Below are 20,910 nucleotides of genomic sequence, written 5' to 3' on the forward strand. Positions count from 1 at the left end.
GTGTGTGGGCAGGAGCAAATGCCCAGAGGAAAGAATGAGCTTTGCTGTTTGTAGGGAACTGAAAGTCGCTCTGTCCAGCCTTAGACTGCAGTAAAGGATATAGTAAGAGAGCTGACCTGTGGTAAGCGAGGGCCAAATCATGAAGAAAATTATACACCTTCGAATGTACTTTGGATTTGTATTATGAGGGCAACAGAGAGCATCTCTCCGTGTTGCTTTTTTTAAAAAAATAACATTGTTTTTTTCCCCCAGATTGCATAAGTTATACCTGTCCATTAAAGGAAAATACAGAAAGGCTTATAAGTGCAAATATAAGTGAAAGGCCCCCCACAGTCCTCTCGTTGTATCTATTGTTAATATTTTGGTGTAATATTATTCACAATTGAGATAGTACATTTTATTTCTTTTTGTTGTTAGAAACATTGCGTATTATTGTAAAAAATTTTTTCAAATAATTAAAAACACAAATAAAACACACCCCAAATCCCTTCACATAACTATACTTTGCAGCTTAGTGTGTATTCATCTGAGTCGTCCCTGTGAGTCTCTCCATCTTGTTCTTAGTCTCTGTTTGTCAATCTCTGTTTAATGTATCTTAATCTGTATGTTCCTTTTAATACACCAGGAGAGTATTTCCATGCCAAAAAATTTCATGCATAGCATAATTAATAATAATGGAAGAAATTATTTTTGTACAATTTATTTATTTAAGTAAATTCCTATTATGAACATTTATGCTTGTCCAAATTTCACTCAAATGACAGTACCATGATAAAATTTTCATAGCTAAACTTTTCACTAAAAGCTTTAGATTTTATTTAAAAACAGTTTTTTAAACATTTATTTATTTTTGAGAGACAGAGAGAGACAAAGCACAAGCATGGAGCGGTAGAGAGAGAGGGAGATAAAGAATCTGAAGCAGGCTCCAAGCTCTGAGCTATCAGCACAGAGCCCGACACGGGCCTCAAACCCACAAAACTGTGAAATCATGACCTGAGTCAAAGTCGAACGCTTAACTGACTAAGTCACCCAGGCACCCCCAAAACTTTAGATTTTAGATCTCTAAAAATTCCCGTGGAATAAAACATTTCCAGAGGCATTTAAGGTATTTAAAGATGTTGGTATATATGTTGCTAAACTTTCCACTTTAGAACAGTTCCAGTCTTTCTCCTAGTGGGTGTAATGTGTCAGTGTCCTACATCACCTCAACCACTGAGGATCATTCAGATTTTTAAACAATTGACAGTTTTATAGGTAAAGCAGGGTAACTCACTGCCAGTTTGTATTCCTTTGCTTAATAACGAAGTTAAGCAATTTTCATGTATCAATTGATTAATTTTTTTTTTCTTCCAAATTGTACGTTAAAAACCCTTTGGCATTTATCGTATTAATTCTTTTCTTATCTGATCCCATATCAAACATAGTTACCCTTTGTAGTTTATATTGAAAATACTTTTTGGTTGTTGGTAAATTATGTTCATGGATATTTCATTGCATAGAAGCTATAGCAAAAAAGTTTTCCAACATTTTGATAACAGAATCTATCAATCTTTCCCTCGATGTGTTCTGCTTCTGGCATTAGGCTTAGAAAGGCATCCCCCACTGCATGATTATATGAATATTACATGATTTATGCTGGAAATCAGATTTTTTATCCACATGGAATTTATATTTATGTAATATATGAAGTGGAGCTCTAATTGTTTCCTTTCTCCCCAAACACTTAGCCAAATGTCTCAACTCTACTCGCTTTTCTTGTATTGCATTTCTTTAGAAAACTTGATTTTCTTTTTGTCAGATTCATGTTGCCTCTCTAGCTATCCAAGTCTTCATTTAGGTCCTTCATCAGAGTTGAATCACTTGTTCAAATAAGTCCATGATAATTTTACTCTTTCCCTATTTAATTCCTATATTTTGTGGTCATTGAATATGGGACATTTTTCCATCTATTTCCTAATACTTTATTTTTTGTTAATATACTTTTTATTCTTTGCTGAGTAGCTTATTGAACACTTTCATGATTTTATAACATTTATTGGTTGACTTTTTTGAGTTATTTTCCTGATAACCAGTCATTATAAACTAATACTATATATTCTTTTCCTTTTTGTATTTGCTTCTGTTACTTCTTTTTTTGCACCAGTACTCCTGTTAGAATTTCCAAGCGTTCTTAAATATGTAAATGTGCTTATTTCCCTTTTTTTGTCATTTGCTGTTTTAACATCTATCAAAATGATCACCTGGCTTTCCCCCTTTCATCTATTGACATTGTTCAACATCTCTCAAACTGAGTTGTAAAGCACATTATTTCTAGTATTAAAAAAGGTTTTATGGGGGCGGCTGGCTGGCTCATTCAGTGGAGCATGCGATTCTCACTCGGGGTTGTGAGTTCAAGCCCCATTGGGTGTAAAGATTACTTAACAAAATAAAAATCTAAAAGAAAGAAAGAAAGAAAAAAGGTTTTATGTTCAACCAAGTTTGGAAAGAGTGAAAACAATTTCTCCTTGTATATGAACAAATTAAGGCTGTGAGGATACTTGTGGGCTGGAAATTTCTTTGACTTTGTTTAATTCAGCTATACCCCTTTTTCTTATTCATCAGACATTTGAGATATATTCAACTAATTGAGGATATTACTAGAAATTCCAATATTAATCATTGAATTTCTGAAATTTATAGTGCTGAACTAAATTTTCTATTTTATTTAGGATTTGTGAATTAACATTTACAAATGAGCATGCAATGGGTTTTGTTTTTTCCCTTTGTGTGTTATTTCTATTAGAGTTAGGTATCAGGATTATTCTAGCTTTCTAATATTAATAAGGAAGCTTTATGTCTGTTTATAAGATCAAAAGGGGTTTAAATAGCCAAGAAATAATCTTTTCGTTAAGATCTGAACAAACATGACTGAGAAGTAGATCCCTTGGGGCCAGCAGCTTTTATGTTTTGACAGCTTCATCTTTTTCTTTCATGATTATTGTTTAGTTCAGAATTTTTTCCTCATCTTGCTTTAATTTGGTTTCTTATTTTTCCTAAAAGGTCATCAATAGTCATGAAAATTTCAGTTTCTCTGCAAAATATTTATTTCTTGAATTCAGAGATATGATCAATTACAAGTATCACCAGCTTTATATCAGCTTCTCAGGGGAAAAAAAAATCTTATTAAATTAGATAAAAAACTACTTTTGAAAGGGCGGGCCTACACTGGCGGACTCCATCTTGTTCTGTGTCCTTCACCTAGACAACGCCTCCTCCCCTTGAGTAACCTCCTGCTCACCCGTTCAAACTTCCTGATCAAAACACGCCCAGCGACCTGCGTAACAGGACTCCGACCATTCCCCAGCCAATCAGCTGAGGCCACAGCCATTACCTCACCAACTGCCCCTAGACCCCTATAAAACCTTTGTGCTTTTGAAACTCGCTCTCTCCTCGGGATCTCACCGTTGCGTCGGTGCAGGTAGGGGATTGAGCTCGAGCTAGCTCGAATAAAGGCTCTTTTGCTTTTGCATCGGACTCGGCTCCCTAGTGGTCTTTGGGGATCACGAATTCTGGGCATAACACTTTACTAATTAACAATGGCATACATTTAAATATACAATTGCAAAGTACTTTCTTTAGTGTCTCAAAGTTTACTATGTGATTCTTTTTTCTCATTAACAGTCAAAAGGTTCTAATGAAAAATTTTTGCCTATGAGCAACTGATTGTGTAATATACCATGAAGATACTGTGTTGTTGTTTTTTTGTTTTTGTTTTTGTTTTACAATCCAAGTGCTTGAATTTGAATAATGTATCACATTTAGGTTTAACAGTAAAATTTAAGTAATATCAAATAATGTTAAAGTTCCTATCTCTACTTCTTGTTTGATAAACGGTTTGTTTTGCTTCTTTCCTTTAATTGAATAATGTCTAGTAGTTAGTTAAATAGTTTCTACTGAAAGTCAGTCAGTAACTTTTGACAAATATAATTCATTTCCTAAGTGATTAGCTTCTGCATGAACAGGTCATTCTAACACATTTGAGTATTGAAATGTGGCTGATATATTTGGAGATACCCAATGACCAAAACAAAGATAAAAGCATACATTAATAAATAATATCATAAACCCAAAACTTAGGTTTTAAAAGACTACCAGTATTGACAAACCTTTGTCAAGGGTAATAAAGGCAAGAAAGAAAGAAGGCACACATTCTTAACATTGAGAAGGACAAAAGAACATCAATACAAGACCTAAAGTTACTGACAAGGTGATGATACAAAATAATGAAGAACTTTACACTAATAAATTTGATCACTCAGATGAAATGGAAAAACTCCTTGAAAAATAAACCTAAAAGATTTATCTAAAATAGCATAATATTAAGTAGAAAAGGTGAATAGTTCCATCTCTCACACAGAAATTGAATCTATAATTAAAAGCCTCTTTTCAGAGAAATCTCCAGGCCCTAATGGCTTCAGTGATAAACATTTTAAAAAGAAATAAAACTAATATTACCTAAGTGCTTTCAGAAAACGTAGGATGAAGGAACATATCAAAACCTGTTTTATGAGGCCAAACCCTGATAATAAAACAGCAGGCATTAAAAGAAAGGAAAACAGTAAAGAAAAACTGGGAAAATGGCAAAAAAAAAAAAAAAAAAAAAAAAAAGGAAAGGAAAATGATAGACCAATATCTATTATGTACACAGATGGAAAAATTCTTAACAAAATATTAGGAAATTAAATCAAGAAATGTATAAAAAGAATAACACATTATGACCAGTGGGCTTTATCCCAAGAATGCAAAGTTTGTTTAACATTTGAAAATCAATCAATGTAATTCATCATCTTAATAAAGAAGAAAAACCATCCGATCATCTCAGTACATACAGAAAAAGCATTAAACATCCATTTATGACAATACCTCTCAGCAAATTAGAAATAGAAGAAAGGTTTTTAAACTGATCAAGAATATCTACAAAAAAATTGACACCTAACATACTTAGTGGTAAGAGACTGAATACCTTCTCCCTAAGTTTAGAAATAAGGCAAAGTTGCCCACTCTCACTCCTCCTATTTAATATTGTACTGGGAGTCCAAGCAACTGCAATAAGGCATAAAGATGAAACAAAAGGCATACAGAGAAAAGGAATAATTAAAATAATTTTTATTCATAGATGATATGGTTATATATGTAGGAAACTCTAAATGAATCTGTAAGAACAGCTGGAACAAATAAGGGAATATAGCAAGCACACAGGATACAAGTCAATATACAAAATTAATTGTATTTCTATGTATTAGCAACAAGCACCTGAAAAACCAAATTTAAAAACCAATACCATTGGGGTGCCTGGGTGGCTCAGTCGGTGAAGTGTCTGACTTCAGCTCAGGTCATGATCTCATGGTTCATGGGTTTGAGCCCCATGTAGGGCTCTGTGCTGACAGCTTGGAGCCTGGAGCCTGTCTCACATTCTGGGTCTCCCTCTTACTCTCTGATTCTCCCCTGCTCATGCTCTGTCTGTCTCTCTGTCTCTCTTAAAAATAAATAAACATTAAAAAAAAAGTACCATTTGCAATAGAATAAAAAATTGAATATACTTACAAACAACATGTGAGACCTCTATACTAAAAACAGCAAACTACTGCAAAGAAAAATTCAAGGTGACTTGTACCCTGGACATATTTCTATTCCTATGTCAATAGCATGCTTTATTAATTATTACCATTTTACAATAAGATTTAATATCATATAATTAAAGATTTCTAACTTTTTTTCTTCAATTGTCTTCTTTTTCAAGATTGTTTTGACTATTCTAGGTCCTTTATATTTTCTTATAAATATTAAAAATCAATTTGTTAATTCTTACCAAAATGCCAGAATTTCGAATGGGATGGTATTGAATCTACTAGTCACTTTGGGAAAGATTCACAATTAAACAATAATGAATTCTGCAATACATTAATGTTGTATATTTTTGCAATTGTTGAGGTATTCTTCAGTTTCTCTCTGCATTGTTCTGTAGGTTTCAGTGAAGGGTGTCCATTTTAGCTTTCTTTCATTCTCTCTTAATAACTCCTTTCTCCAACAATGAGATAATAAGCTCTCAAAATCCATTACATATTTTACCTGCTTGATCAATTCCTCTGGATATAATCAATCCCCCATCACCGCTACCACACTCCTCCCCCACAGAGATGACTTCGTCATGCTACTTGGGTGCTGACAATCGACGCTGGGTTTCTCTCTGCGCAAAGATCCTCTGTTCCCTGCTTGGGCTTTGACACCTCATGCCTGGCCAGCCTCATATATACGTGCCTTCCTCACTCTGCTTGGGCCCTGACATTTCATACCTTGATTCCCACACATGAAAATGTCTATCTCCCATTGTTGGGTTCTGATACTTAACATAGGGTCATCATCACCTAAAACACACACACACACACACACACACACACACACACACACACACACACAGACGCCCTCCAGACCCTACCTGGACTCTGAGAACCTGTGGAGCTCCTTTCCCCTTTAAGCCTTCTCACCCTACTCAGCCTCAGTCCCTGCCACACTGTTCTCACATGGGGACACTCCACTAAATGGCTTTAATAGCTAATTGTTCTGGAAATGGAGAAAAAGGAAGAGAAAGGAACAAGATGTACTTTTTAATAAATTTATCTGTTGGGGTAATTAGACAGCCATTTAGAAAAGGACAACATTGATGTATCCTTCAACTGTGTACTAGCATAGACTCTAAATTAATTAGAAATTTAAATTTGAAAAGTGAAATTACATATACACTAGGAGAAAACATGAACAAACTCCTCTATAGACTAGGAGTGTGGAATACATTCCTATGTGTGACTCAAATCCAGAAGCAACTTTCACATATGTAAAGTAAAAAAGACAAAAGGTCAACTGGGAAAAAAAACCACTGCTTATATCACTTCATGTATAAAAAGCTTCTAGAAATTGAGAAAAAAACTACCAATAAAACTTTGCAGGAATGGCTGATTCCAGGTCTGTGGCAGCAAACGTACAACATAAACCCTGACATCTAAGTCTTGAAAGTCAGGAAGTTACTGAAAATCACTGGGGTCATATCAGAAGGACTCTAGAGCTGACTTTAATTGGCTTCCACTGGTCTCAAAAATGGGATAATTGAACCATTGGTAAGGATAATAATGCAATGAGTTGAATCCTTTCAAACATGCTTAAATCCATGAGTTTATAGTGACATTTTGAAAAGAAAAACAAACTTATGATCACCATTAGAAGATGAAATTGAACCCCTTCAATCTGAAAACTGGTAAACAAAGAAAAAGAATTTATCCTGTACTTGCATACAAACTGTTAAGAATATAAATGTATACATACATATTCATATTCCATTAATGAGAGAATGTTCTTTATATGAGAATTCTAACTGACAAATGCAGAAGGAATGATAGAATTAGGAGTATCAACATTTCAGAACCCCTAATGAAAACTAGATCCAGGTAAAGACTATCAAAAACTATGAAAATCATTTGGTGAAAAGCTAATAAAAAACTTCATAATGGACAGCTCAAGTTGACCACACTTGAATCTACTGATAAATTTTAACATAACACAAAGAGAGACAATAATATTATGTGCCTCGTGATGTGATCTGAAAGGAAATACAAAATGCCAGCTATGAGATATTCTTGCCCAACATTGAACCTGAACCTATCAAGCCTCTAAGTACAACTGTACAGGAAACACAAGGGACAGAAAAGCATGTTAAACAATACCCTATTGACCTATCAGTGAGATCCAGTGAGTGGAAGACTACAGAAAAAATGACCCACTTTCTTCAAAAGATAAATTGCAAATAGAAATACAAAGGAGGAGGCAACTATTGATCAAGAGAGACACCAGAGATATATCAACCAATACACAATGGGGACCCTGGCTGGATTTTGATCCCAATTAGCCAACTGTGAGAATAAAAAAAAAAACACAAAACAACCAACCAACAAACAATAAAAGCATTTATATGACATATTGGGAGATCTGAGCACTGATTGAGTAAGATACTAAAGTAAGATACTAAGGAATTATTCATCCTTTTTTTCTAGGTATAACAATGGTATTATGGTTACATTAAAAGGAAGAGTTCTTATCTTTTAGGATTAACACATTCATGGATGAAATGTTATAATACCAGTGATTTGTTTCAAAGTACTCTAGTATTTGGGGAGAAATGGTAGAGGTACAGATGAGAAAAGATTTTCCAGGTGAATGAATTTCAATCATTCAAAATGATTGACGTTTCAGCCAAAAACATCTTGAGGGCTTGCTTATGTTGAGGCCAAACAGATACCTTAGGGGATATTTTTGGAGGTAGGTGCTACATTACCAGAACCCCTTATTCATAGCTATTAAAGTTTGGCTACCTTAGCTTTTCAGTTACCTATGAATTTATCTCAGTGATTAACACACACTCTTTAAAAAAAAAAAGTTTATTTATTTTGAGAGAGAGGGAGGGAGAGTGCATGTGCGAGTGGAGGAGGGGTGGGGGAGAGACAGAGAGAGGGAGAGAGGGAGGGAGAGAGGGAAAGAGAGAATCCCAAACAGGCTCTGCACTGTCAGCACAGAGCCCAATTCGGTGCTCAATCCCATGAACCATGAGATCACGACCTGAGCCAAAACCAAGAGTCAGACACTCAACCAACTGAGTCACCCAGATACCTCTAACGCACACTCTTAATTGCCTTTTACGTCAACACTTTCTCCTATAGCACTAAGCAAACACTTGTTTTTTTAATTTTCAGAATTTTATCCCAGCTACAGTTCTCTTTTCTAAATCACAGAAGTGAAAAACACATCCTGGTGAGTCACTATTGTTTTAGTTTGTCTACTGTTGCCTACGTATCATAGGGCCCCTCTTTTCATCAATGCAATTTCTTTGATGAGCATTACTAAATGTTTAGTACAATGCCTGCTACATGTCCAAGACTCACAGAGGTGCCTTAGGGAATGTGGAATAAGCAGAATTACAGTCCTTCCCTTCAATGAAATGATGTAGGCAAAGTGCTTGGCACATCATAGGAGAGCGACAGAGGTTGATACCCTTCCTTTCCTGTGTGCCTGTTGTTCAGAAGGGCAGGGTACACAGTCATGGGACACAGAGTGCAGCTCATATTCTCCTAGGTGTTGTATACATGCTGCCACCAAACATAGTATGCGAAATAAGGATCGACCATGACGTACCTGAAAAGCATCCTTGATTTTTCCCAAGACTCTGGCTGTTCTACTCAGTGTTCCAGTGAATATCCCTTCTAAGGGGACATTTCGGCATCATCGTAGGTGGGGCTGAGGCTTTGGAATATTCATGGGAATGATTCTTTCTAATGGGTCATTACCAACACTGTATTCATTCAACAAACGCATGTGTGCCTACCACGTGCCCAGCACTGTACTCGGTACAGCAATATAATGGAAAAAACCAGACACAATCTTCACTGTTCTATAGCTTGTGGTGCTGTGGTGAAGACAGATGTTTGTCAGATAGCCACATACACACACGTGTATGATCGCAACCTGTGACAACTGCTTTGAAATGTAGGTTTTGTTTTGCTTTGTTTTTAAAATGTATAACAAAAGACTCCAATTTTCCTAAGCAGCTGGCTGGGAATCTGAACGCTTCACAAGATTTAACTAAGAGGTGGGATTGTATGGGGGCTGAGGGGTCCCTGGGGGTTGCTGGCGGTGTTGCAGGACTGGGATTGAAGAGCTTGAGACAGAAAGGACAGTCTGCGTGAAGACACCGAGGCAGAGAACAAGGAGGAGATGGCCTGGAGATCCTATTTCAGGCTGATAGGAAATAGGCTAACAGACTAACAGGGAAATATACTCTGCTTCTAACACAAAGAATAACCAACTCAGCTCAGCTATTAAATATCCACGGGGATGAGGAAATGCTGTGGGCTGATGAGCAGAGAAGGTTGCCACAGAACAAGAGTTTTAAGAGACCAGCACATATTCAAGGAAATGCTTTTCACTCCTTTTTTCCCCCCTTTTGTGTCTGTGACTCAAAAGGCAAGATACTCAACCTCTGAAACCCTCCAATTGCAGATGTTTACTGTCTTGAGGAGAAGCCAGTTGCTGAGAGCTGACAGAAACATCTAAGTCATAATTCTTATAGGAGAAGGGAGGAGATGATGCTTTCTTTAAACCACCAAAACAAATTTTAAATTCAAATCAAAATAGAAAAAGGGATTTCAGAGCTATCCCAAGCATTTGGACAAAAATCAGACTGAGGTAGGGAAAGGGGGCAGAACAAAAAGAATCTAGGAAATCAGCACTTATTGTGTGTTTAAATGGATGAATGAATCAATGCATGAATACTGTGCTGAGTATGTTTTATGTATATAGTATATAATATATATTTCTATGTATATTACATTATATACACATACACCACATGCACACACATATGCACACACACACACACACACACACACACACACACACACACAGTTTCTTTAGAATTTTCTTAGAAGAACCTTTCCTGTAAGGTGGTCATTGTAGTTGTTATTATTTTTTTGATCATTTTACTGACCATGAAAGGTAGCTGTTCAGGTTATCTGGTAGACTATGTGCTATTTTCACTAAACCTCACAGGAACAAAGACAGTGTGAGCTTCCTCAGCTATTTCATCCTTGTCAGTACTGGCCATTTGGCTCACTATAAGGGGCTGGCCCTGCTTTGCCCCTGTAACAGCTAACACCACACGGTACCCAGTGTCATGGTAGTAAGAAGTGTTCTTCTCTGCCAAGGCCACTTGGGAAGCAGGTCTTTGCGTTCTCACAGTAGATACACTTCTCCAGTGTGCAGAAGAGACTGCATTTTCTGTAGATCCTGCCTTGCAAAGCATTTCGGTTCTCCTCTTGGGAAATGTATGTGCAGGCCAGGCTCTGTTTATGAGTCCTTTAATATCTTTGGAGAGTGTTTAGATTACAAGTTGAAAAACCGATTTTTTAAGCTGAAGTTAAGCCAGAATATTATCCCCTCAAGAGTGTCTTTTGTTAGAAACAAAACACACACACACACACACACACACTATACACAGAGAAAAAAGCCCACGTCACTAAGACCCATCATGGTCTTGCTGTATATTAGAAGACAGGCACTATTGCTAACAGGCAGTAGCCTCCTGGTCTCCTTGGAGACCACCAAGAGGAGCCGAGCAATGTGAAAGTCAGGAAGCTTGATGGGCAGTGGAATAACAAAGGCTGAGTATAGGCTCTTCAGGTGCAGAGCATTCCAGAGAAACAGCATGATTCAGATCCAGGAGCTATAATTTTGACTTTACCACTGACTGGCTAAGGAAAACTTGCAAGTCACTAAATCCTTTGTGGTTCAGTTGCCTCATCTAAAAGTTGAGGGGGGAAAAGATATTGCTCCTTGCTTCCTATGCATTTATTATTAAAATTCTTAGGAGTAAAGATGTCCTATTTTCAAAGTGATTCAATTTGGAAAGTCAGCAAAGGAGCCCAAGGATTTGGTGGTCATAAAACTATTTAGTATTTGGCCTTTCTGAGCCTCATATGTAAAATAATACCTAACTCAGAAGAGATCATGGATTTGAAACACAACATATAATCAAAGAGTAAACACACTGGCACCCAGTAAACATCTCCTATATAGCTGTTAATATAATAAGACAGAGCACAATGTAATGATTTTTAAAAGGCACATGACTGAGAAACAGATAAGCTTGGGTTAGATTCCTACTCTGCCTCCATTTGACATTGATACAATAATAAACCTTGCTGCTTGCACACCTTTACATGGGGAAAATAGTTCTATTGTGAGGATTAATTATGCAAACCATTTGGTACCATGTCTGATGCATAGGAAGAACTCAAGGAGGAGAGGTTCTGTCTAGACATCCATGCACTCACCCGTCATGTGTCTGTATCTTACAGTGTATCTTATCATATTCTGAAACACCTGTTTCTCTGAGACCAAAACATATTAGAAATATTGACCCAATGAATTCATGGGGCTGCATCCAAAGCTTAACCCTTTTCCGGAGAACAGTAAGATGAGAACATGCAACAAAATACCTCCTCTCCTTGAAATACTACCACATAGCACAGTGCTCTGTGCATACACTGTGCTATGGAGTGCACAAAGAGAAACATTTGTGATATTTGTGAGTAATTATTAACACTTACCATAACTGCTACTTGACATTACTATCTCAGGTTTTTGCTATAATTCTGGATGCATTATTTTTTTTTACTTGTGAGAATTTGGCCTGTTATCTTTGGAGTTAATTGTGATGCTATTATTAATTACAGACAGTATCACTGAGAGAAAACATGTTGGAGTTTTTCGTGTCCTAAATGTCTGAAGTCAATTTATGAAGCCGGGACCAAGCCCCATGATCAGCACATAGTAACTGCTAATGTTCTCTTAACCCTCTAACTTAATTTGGTTGTCAAGGAAAGATATGTTCCAAGATTTAAGCCAAAGGATGGTTATCCAAACAGGTGGAGTCTCATCGCAGCCAGTATAATGGTTTGTCACACTTGCTTGGTTATATCTGGAGTCTGCGTAAATGGATATATAGTGCTATATATAAAATGTACTTGACTTAAAAACATTTCCACAGAGGGTTTCCTGTAAGGACTTACTCCCCGCTTTCCTTAGCTTTATTAATCAAACCTTTTACTGATTTTTACTTACTGAGAATTAAATGAAATTAAATTAACTCTTGGAACAAAAATGTTATCTGTTGCGAAAGATGACTCATTTTCAGATCCTGAAATTTCTATAACCATGTCACATGGTTTTACATTTAATACTGTTACAGCAGAAAGGTTAATTATAAAGATAATTAGTTTTGATATCAGTATTGAATTCAGCACCTATTTGGCAGAACTATGCATACAAGACAAAACGATGCAGTTCCTTCTAATAACAAAATGAAAACATGAGCTTTGATCTCAGAATATAAAATCCTAGAATAAACATACTCAGCTAATAATTCTAATAATCCATATCAACTGTATCTGGTGGTATAGAATTTTTTTTACTAATATTTTTATTACTGCCTCAGCAAATCATTTTCCCTCTAGACTATGTAATTTTGAAAGCACACAAAAAGTCAGGTGTTAAAATGGTATTTGATAAAATGAGCTTCAAATGAGATCATCACAAGTACAGAAATGGGGCTAAATAAATTGTATAAAGAATCAATAGTTAGAATGAAAGGCATAAATTAAAAGGATGGATTTTGCTGTTGGCACTAAAGTTTAAACCTGATGTACAGAATCTGAAACTAAAAGCAAAACATACCATTACTTAGTTCAGTGATTAAATAGGCAGCAGTAGGTTTAATCCCTTTGATTTAGCAACCTGAGAATGAACTCATGTTTACAAGGAAACCACTACTTAACCTATTTGTCTTTCTTGTTATCTGTGGTAGTATCTTAAAGATGGGGGGCAGAAAAAAATTGCTTAAAAGTTCAGAAGATAGTTGATATCACTGTATTGTATAATTGAAATTTGCTAAGAGAGTAGAAGTCCAATGTTCTTAGGCCCACCCCAAAAAGATAAATATGTGAGGTGATGGATGTGTTAATTAGCTAGGGGAGAATCCTTTCACAATGTAAACCTATATCAAATCACCATGATGCACACTTTAAATGGTTTACAATTTTATATGTCAATTATACCTCAATAAAACTGAAATCAGAAACTGAGCTGAGACCCCCATTTACTGAGTCCTTAAGTCAATAATGTAATAGCTTTAAATACCTATTCTGAATAAATGACTTTCTACTTTTTTTTTTAGGAATTCTGAGTACCTGTGCTGTTTTAGCCCCCCATTCTCTGCTAAAGACTTTACTTTGGGAAGGAGGTTTTAGAATATACAGCAAGACTTACTGCTCCACAATAAAACAATTATACAACTTCTGAGAAGTTGCCAAGAACAATCAAGAAAGATGTTGCTTTTTATGCAGAACAGTCACTGAAGAATAGCTTTGCATCTTAGTCAATGTGCAGATTCTCATTATTTATTTAGATTTATCTGGCAGTGATTCTCTGAAGGGCTCATTAGAGTAAATTATTCCAATATCATGTTCATTTACAGACTCATGTTATTTACCCCAGGTTTATTTTCACATTTTTGCAGATTTTACACACTAAATATGTCTTGAATCTAGTCACATCTCTCCATCCCCACCACCATATGCATAGCCCAGCCTATCACTTTTCACTTAGATGAATGGAATTGCCTGTAAAGTGGGCTTTCCACCTCCACTCTTGCCTCCTCCACCTACCCTCTACTCCACAGCCCCCATGATGTCTTTTCTGCATAGAAGCCAGCTGAGATTTTGACAAAAACTCCATTGAATTAGTAGATCAATTTGGGGAGTATTGTTATGTTAAAAATATCAAGTTTCTGATCCATGAATGTGGATGTCTTTCCATTTGTTTAGGTCTTTTCTAATTTCTTTCAACCATGTCTTATAGTTTTAACACTACGAGTTTTGTGGTTCATCTATTGATTTTACTCTTCGATATGTTATTCTTTTTGATGCTATTGTAAGTGGGATTGTTTTCTTAATTTCATTCCCAGATTACTTATTGCTGCTGTATAGAAATACAGTTTTTGTAGATTGATCATCCTTAACCTTACTTAACTCACTTAATAGTGGATTCCTTAGGATTTTCTATAGAAAATATATTCCTTAGGGTTTCTATATAAAAAATAAAGTCGTTTGAAACTAGACATAGTTTTAGTTCTTTCTTTGTAAACTGGATGTCTTTTATTTCTTTTTCTTGTCTAATTACGCTGTCTAGAACTTCCAGTGCAATGTTGAACAGAGATGGTAATAATGGTCACCCTTGTCTTGTTCTTTATCTTAAGGGGTGAAGCCTTCATCATTTCACCATTAAGTTATGATATTTGCAGAGAGTTTCTCCTTTGGGAGATGATACCTTTGATGAGATACAGGAAATTCACTTTTATTTCTAGTTCGTTGAATTTTTTTTCCACAAAAGGGTGTTGAATATTGTCAAATGATTTTTCTCCATTGACACTGTCATGTAGTTCTTTTCCTTCTACATTATTCAGATTACATAAACTCTTGATCTATCTCAGGCATATGCACAGCCTCTCTGGCCTCCTTCCTTGGGGATAGTATGGTTTTAGCCAATTCTCTTTAACTGAACTGCCCATTAAGCTTCAGGCTTCAGGCTAACACCTAGCTGTTAGCCTCCACTAAATTAATTGCTGGCTGATTTCTCTACTGTTTTTGACAACGCCTTTGGTCATACATTGCTCCACAGTCTGATCCAATTAAAGCTGGGTCTTTTGCAGGGGTAGTCTTTGAGGCTTGAATTACCCCCAGGAGGGCTCTTCTTAGCTATCTGTTCTCTGGTTTCCTCTGTTGTACTTCTAGCTGCTCAACCATCTTTCTTGTTGTTATCAAGGACACTCCTCTTAATTGCTCACCTCTTGAGAACTCCACTGTTTTCATCAGTTCACCATCAAGTTCACCTCTTGAGAACTCTACTGCTTCCCCACACTCTGTTACAAATAAAGGGGTGCTTTTCCTGATTTATTTATTTAAGCTGACATCACTTGTCACTATCCATTTGCCTTGCTTCATTTTTCTTCTTAGCCCTTACATTGACCCAATGTTACACTACATATGTGTTTACTTTATTGTCTATCTCCACCATTGGGATGTAAGCTCCCTGAGGGTAGCTTAATGTCATATACCTAGTTCCTAGAAGAATCCTTAGCATACAGTAGACATAATACATAATGGGTGAATATGTGATGCAGTGAATAGTGAAGGAATAAATGTCAACAAATACCACTATCTATCAAAAGGAAAAGGGAAAATGCACAGAGTTCAGTATTTGCATACAGATGACTATTCAGAAAACCTTTGAAGTCTATGATAACACAACAGTGTTGAGAAAATGAAAAGTAGAGTGGGATAAGCAGGTCTAACGCCCCAAATGAAGATGAACTAAAATAATAATAATGATTATAATACTAATTACAATAACAACACAGCTAACACAAACAAATGCTTAAAGTGGACCAAGCCCTATGCTGTGCTTGGGTCCTTGATATCATTTAATATTCACAATGACACTTTGAGGGAGGTACTATTTTGCAGATGTGCATAGTGAACACAGAAAGGTTAAGGAGTAAACACAGGGCACAACCAGCAAATGGCAACATTTTGTGTCCAGACTGCGCAGTTAGACTTCAGGGCCTATTTTACTAAGTAAGCTGTACTACTCTGCCTAAACATACATGGTACTAGGAATGGGGAAAATGACTGAAAGTAAAGGAAATAAAATCAGAATCTTCTGAGACTCTAACAGCTGCAGATAAAGGTGAGGTCATGTTAATATTAAATCTCAAATTATTTTGGCTCATTACATTATTTCATGGAATATGACTTCAGTCTCCCATGAAGTCCACTTTCTGTAGCCCCCCACAAAAGTTCTGAGGGATCCCCCCGAGGCATGTCACTTGTCTCACAATAATTCCAATTTCTGCACAGGTATTCACCGGGCTTGCACCACCTCCTGCTGAACTTCCTGGTCTTCATGGGGGTCCCATGGCTACTCTGTGGTCTCCATCATCAATGCACTAATTCACAGGGCTAGAATCATAATGGTTAATGGGTCTGGAGCAGAAATGAAGACCATGCTCATGGCACTCTCTCTGTGTTGCATTTTATCTATAGTCAGGGAAGCCAAGCAATGCTGGTCATGCCCAGTTCTGAGAGTGTTCCTTGTAAACAGATCTTTTACCCTCCATACGATTTACAACCAGGCCCATGGACCCAATCTTGGGAAGATACTTGAAGTTGCATCCCATCAGCCCATTTTCAGCCTTTATGTATTCATATAAACCTGCATGCAAGTCCTCCTTTCTCCTCTAAAACCAAAGCAAAAGCACTAGCACAGGTGTATCTATGGGAACAGATGTTCTTTAAGTGCTGTTTACTAATCATGATCAGTGTTGGATTTCAACACTGGTGCAGCCTCAGCTTAAATGGATCACCCTTCTTATCTCCAAAGCTGCTGCTCCTGACATTACATTCTATTTTCACATCTTGTTAATATTTCCAACTTGTATATTATCTTAAATTTGTGGCACCAGGGAAGCAGCTAGAAAGACCAAAATGGACACATGCTGCTTGTCCTTTCTAGGGTTCTAGTTTCTAAAACTCACTGCTGAAGTGTCCTGTTCAGAATTGTTACTGACTATGCGAATGATCCCTTGGGAAAATGCCTCAGGCTAGAGGAAGGGATTGCATGAGAACGCAGTTTCCTTACATTGCATAAGGAGAGAGTAGCGTCTTAACTCTGAAGAATTAGAGCAATATTAGCTCCGATGATAGAGTGTGGTAAAAACAATGTAAGTTCTGAAATTCGACGCACTGGGTATAGAATCCTGGTTCTTTCATGTCAACTGAATTCAGTAAAGATGCATTGAGTGCCTACTGTATATGCCAGCTACCACTAGGCACCACTGACAGCAGCAAGTGGTGGCAAATCACCTTAAAATAGATAAAAATAGACAAAAGGATGTACTAGGTCAAGTGTAGTACAAGTTTCCTACTTATTTGAAATTAGATCAAGTTAATCAAAAGTTCTTAAGCTTTCACTGAATTTCTTCATCCATAAAAGTGATGACCATAATACTTTAAAAGATTATTTTAAGGTTTGGAAAAAATATATCTGTATATATATATGTGTGTGTGTGTGTGTGTGTGTGTGTGTGTATACACATGCATGCTTATACACACAGAGACAGAGAGAGAGAGAGAGAGAGAGAGAGAGAGAAGCAAACCCATATATCTTTACCAAGATTTGCCTTTTGTTAACAAGGTTAAATAACCTCTTGGAACATCTGCTTTAAGTCGAAGGATGCAGCATTTGCATCTATCTCCTCTTCTGTTTCAAGTTCCATTGACGGATGTGAAAAATGTATTTTAAAATAAATAATTCCTAACAGTGATGGAAGAATATGAAAGTCTGCTATCAGTGAAGCAGAAGTCTTAAGGCATTGCAATTACAAAGGAATCAGAACTAAAAGAATAACCCAAAATACAGGTTAGAGACAAATGTCTCAGATGGAATCCCTTCCTCTCCAAAGAGAAATTTTAAAGTCAGAGTCCACAAATGCAGGTAAGACAGCCAGCAGAGTAGTTCATTAAAGGTCTTCCTTCAAAACAGCTGGGCTGGTTGGGGCCCACTGCTTCTCTGCTCACAGTGCCCACTGGGGGGGAGCCCCAGGGATACTGTGGGCTGGACCAAGAGGCAGAGCAGAGGTAGAGATAAAGCTGCACCTTTGGGTAATTGCCAGGAATTAAAAATGAAAAAGGAGCAGTAGATACCAGGCTTTTCCCATAGATAGAAGCCAAGGCATGAGTTTCTGCAGAGACAGTTCTCATACAGAGACCCCCAGAGAAGCATGTGGTTGAAGGAGAAATGAGGAACCCTACTCTACTCCCTTAGCCTTCTGCACACTCTGCCCAGCATCATCTCCAGACACCCCTCTAAACAAATACTACTAGTCCCACAGCCAGGACTTCGAGTCACAGCAGGGACACAAGAATGCTCCTCTGGGAATGAAACAGACTCCTAATCAACAGAGCTTTAAGTCTAAACCCTCAACTCAAAATAGGAACATAGAGTTTCAAAACTTCAAAAATATCAAGAAAACTAATAACATGAAATGGAGGCACTGATATGAAAACACAAGAAATACACAAGGAAGCAGAGTTAATGGGGGAGAAACAACGAAACACATTAACAAAAGAAGATTCATTGCTGTTATAAATCAAGACAGAGTGCCTGAAAATTAAAAAGAAGATAGTAGATAAATTAAATTGTGAAGTTGATATGAGTGATACATGAATTTGTGGTTTAAGAGACTGAAAGAGGAGTCTCCCAGAAGTCATTGCAGAGAAGAGTAGGCTGACATGTTTTGCAGAGGATGGCTCTGACTTTATGCAAAAAAAATTGTTATGTGGGACATTGCTACCATCAGCAAAGCTAGTGTTCACTTTGTGTTTGGGAGGGTGGATACAGGAGGGGTTTGAGACCCCAGTCGAGGTGCGTTTTAGTACTAATAAGGTTAGCTGTGTATTTCATAGGAATTCATTTTATTTCATGTTGTTTCCTTCTCTATGTTAAGGTTTCATGTCTAAGAGAATGGGGGTATGAATCTGTCTGCCAACGTGAAGGGACCATCAACCTCCACCATCCACTGCTCAAAATGCTTTTCTAAGATCAGTGAGGCACTGTGTGGGATGGATGTGCAAGGTTTCCTGATATGAGTTGAACTATTTCTAAATACCTTCTGATGGATGACTGTAAATATGATCTATATAATCTGGAACTCAGAATAGCCTTCCTGTACCTGGTACCTATTGAGGAGGGGAAACAAAAGCAACATCGCTGCCGGGGCCGGAAACTCAGTGGATATAAGTTGCAAATGTTGTGTTTTATTAGAGAAATTGCTAATTTTATGATAGCAACTCTGGACTGTTTATACCATGAAAAACTCATAGAGTGGTTTGCCACAATTTCATACCCTAGTGATGCCTCTGCAGAGGTTATGAGAGTGTTATGTAAGATCATTAAAGCGGAGCCAGTTGGAGTGTGTGTCCCCAGTGAGCTTCCTGCCAAAACAGCCAAGTTAGAGACTTGTCTGAACCTGTGTCCCCAAGATAGGTATTATCTGAAAGAACTTTCTCTGATGTGATAAATATGTGCTTTCTCCCCAGACTTTGCTTATGTGAATAAAGGTGATTTTTTTTATTATGGCAAAGTTTTCTAAAATGACTATGGCACAGACAGTTTTAAAATAGATTTTACTACTCCAGGGAGCTTTGAGTAGCCAAAAAAAGGGGTCACTTTTTTTGGGGATATTTTGAGGAAAGAGATGGGAAATTGATCAGGCAATAGGTTTCAAAAATCTCTAAAAGTATAAGTTTTTATGAGATCATTTTGTTTGTAATGATTCAGTTAAGGCAGGAATTGTTGACTGGCTTAACGAGACCCTAAAATTTTAAATGAGTAAGCATAAAGCTTAAAATTCATTTCAGAACAAAGTGCCCTTCAAGATTATAACTAGCTATAGGCATTCATACTTCCAGGCAATCTGCAGTTACTCAGGCAAATTCCTGAGGAGTGTGGGAGATTTTTATGCACTGTGGCTGGCAAGAGAACAATTATGAAGCCCACTATGTACCAGTTGAATAGATGAGAGTCTTTGAGTTAAAAGAGAAATTTGGGGTGCCTGGGTGGCTTAGTCGGTTGAGCATCTGACTGTTGGTTTCGGCTCAGGTCATGATCTCATGGTCCTGGGATCCAGCCCCCCATTGCCTCTGTCCCCCGTACCCGCATTGGGTGTGTAGCTTGCTTGGGATTCTCTCTCTCTCTGACCAGCATTCAAATAAGATGTTTATTCTGGAAAAAAACATTTAAATTAGAGGCTCTGTCCAGTTTATATACTCAAAGACAGTGCAGGGAAAAACATTTTTTTCAATCTGGTGAATTTCAGAATATCTGTACCTACTCTCCCACAATCTTCCTGGTCAAGAAGTCAGAATGTCAGTGCTTTACTGAAATGTTTGAGGTTGCCTAAAGAGTTTAACAACCGGATCAAGATTCCAATGATTTGAAATCTTTAGCAGTCTGAACATGTATAAAACTGGATCATATATTACACTCTCCAGAACTGCTTCAACACTTGTTTGCTCTAGAACTATGTAGCTAACTACAGTTGTTGTTGTTGTTAACAGCATAAGTTCACAAACTACATCCCATAGGCCAAATCTAGCCTGCTGTCTGTTTTTTAAATAAAGTATTATTGGAACACAGCCATCTGTGTATTGTCTA

At 37.1% G+C, this 20,910-nt stretch overlaps 1 protein-coding gene and 1 long non-coding RNA gene across 5 annotated transcripts in view; one reads left to right on the forward strand and one right to left on the reverse strand.

Moving 5' to 3' along the window:
• THAP5 (THAP domain containing 5) overlaps window positions 1-20,910 on the reverse strand; it is a 184,561-nt gene that overhangs the window by 70,137 nt on the left and 93,514 nt on the right. The gene's annotated exons all lie outside the window — the stretch shown is intronic.
• On the forward strand, window positions 2,446-12,425 carry LOC132679893 (uncharacterized). The gene is made up of 3 exons (XR_009610385.3): window positions 2,446-3,457; window positions 8,778-8,835; window positions 12,315-12,425. It is a non-coding gene; the product is annotated as an uncharacterized LOC132679893 (long non-coding RNA).

This window comes from Panthera onca, chromosome A2 (assembly GCF_046562875.1).
Source record: "Panthera onca isolate mPanOnc1 chromosome A2, mPanOnc1 haplotype 2, whole genome shotgun sequence".
Lineage (NCBI taxonomy): Eukaryota > Metazoa > Chordata > Mammalia > Carnivora > Felidae > Panthera > Panthera onca.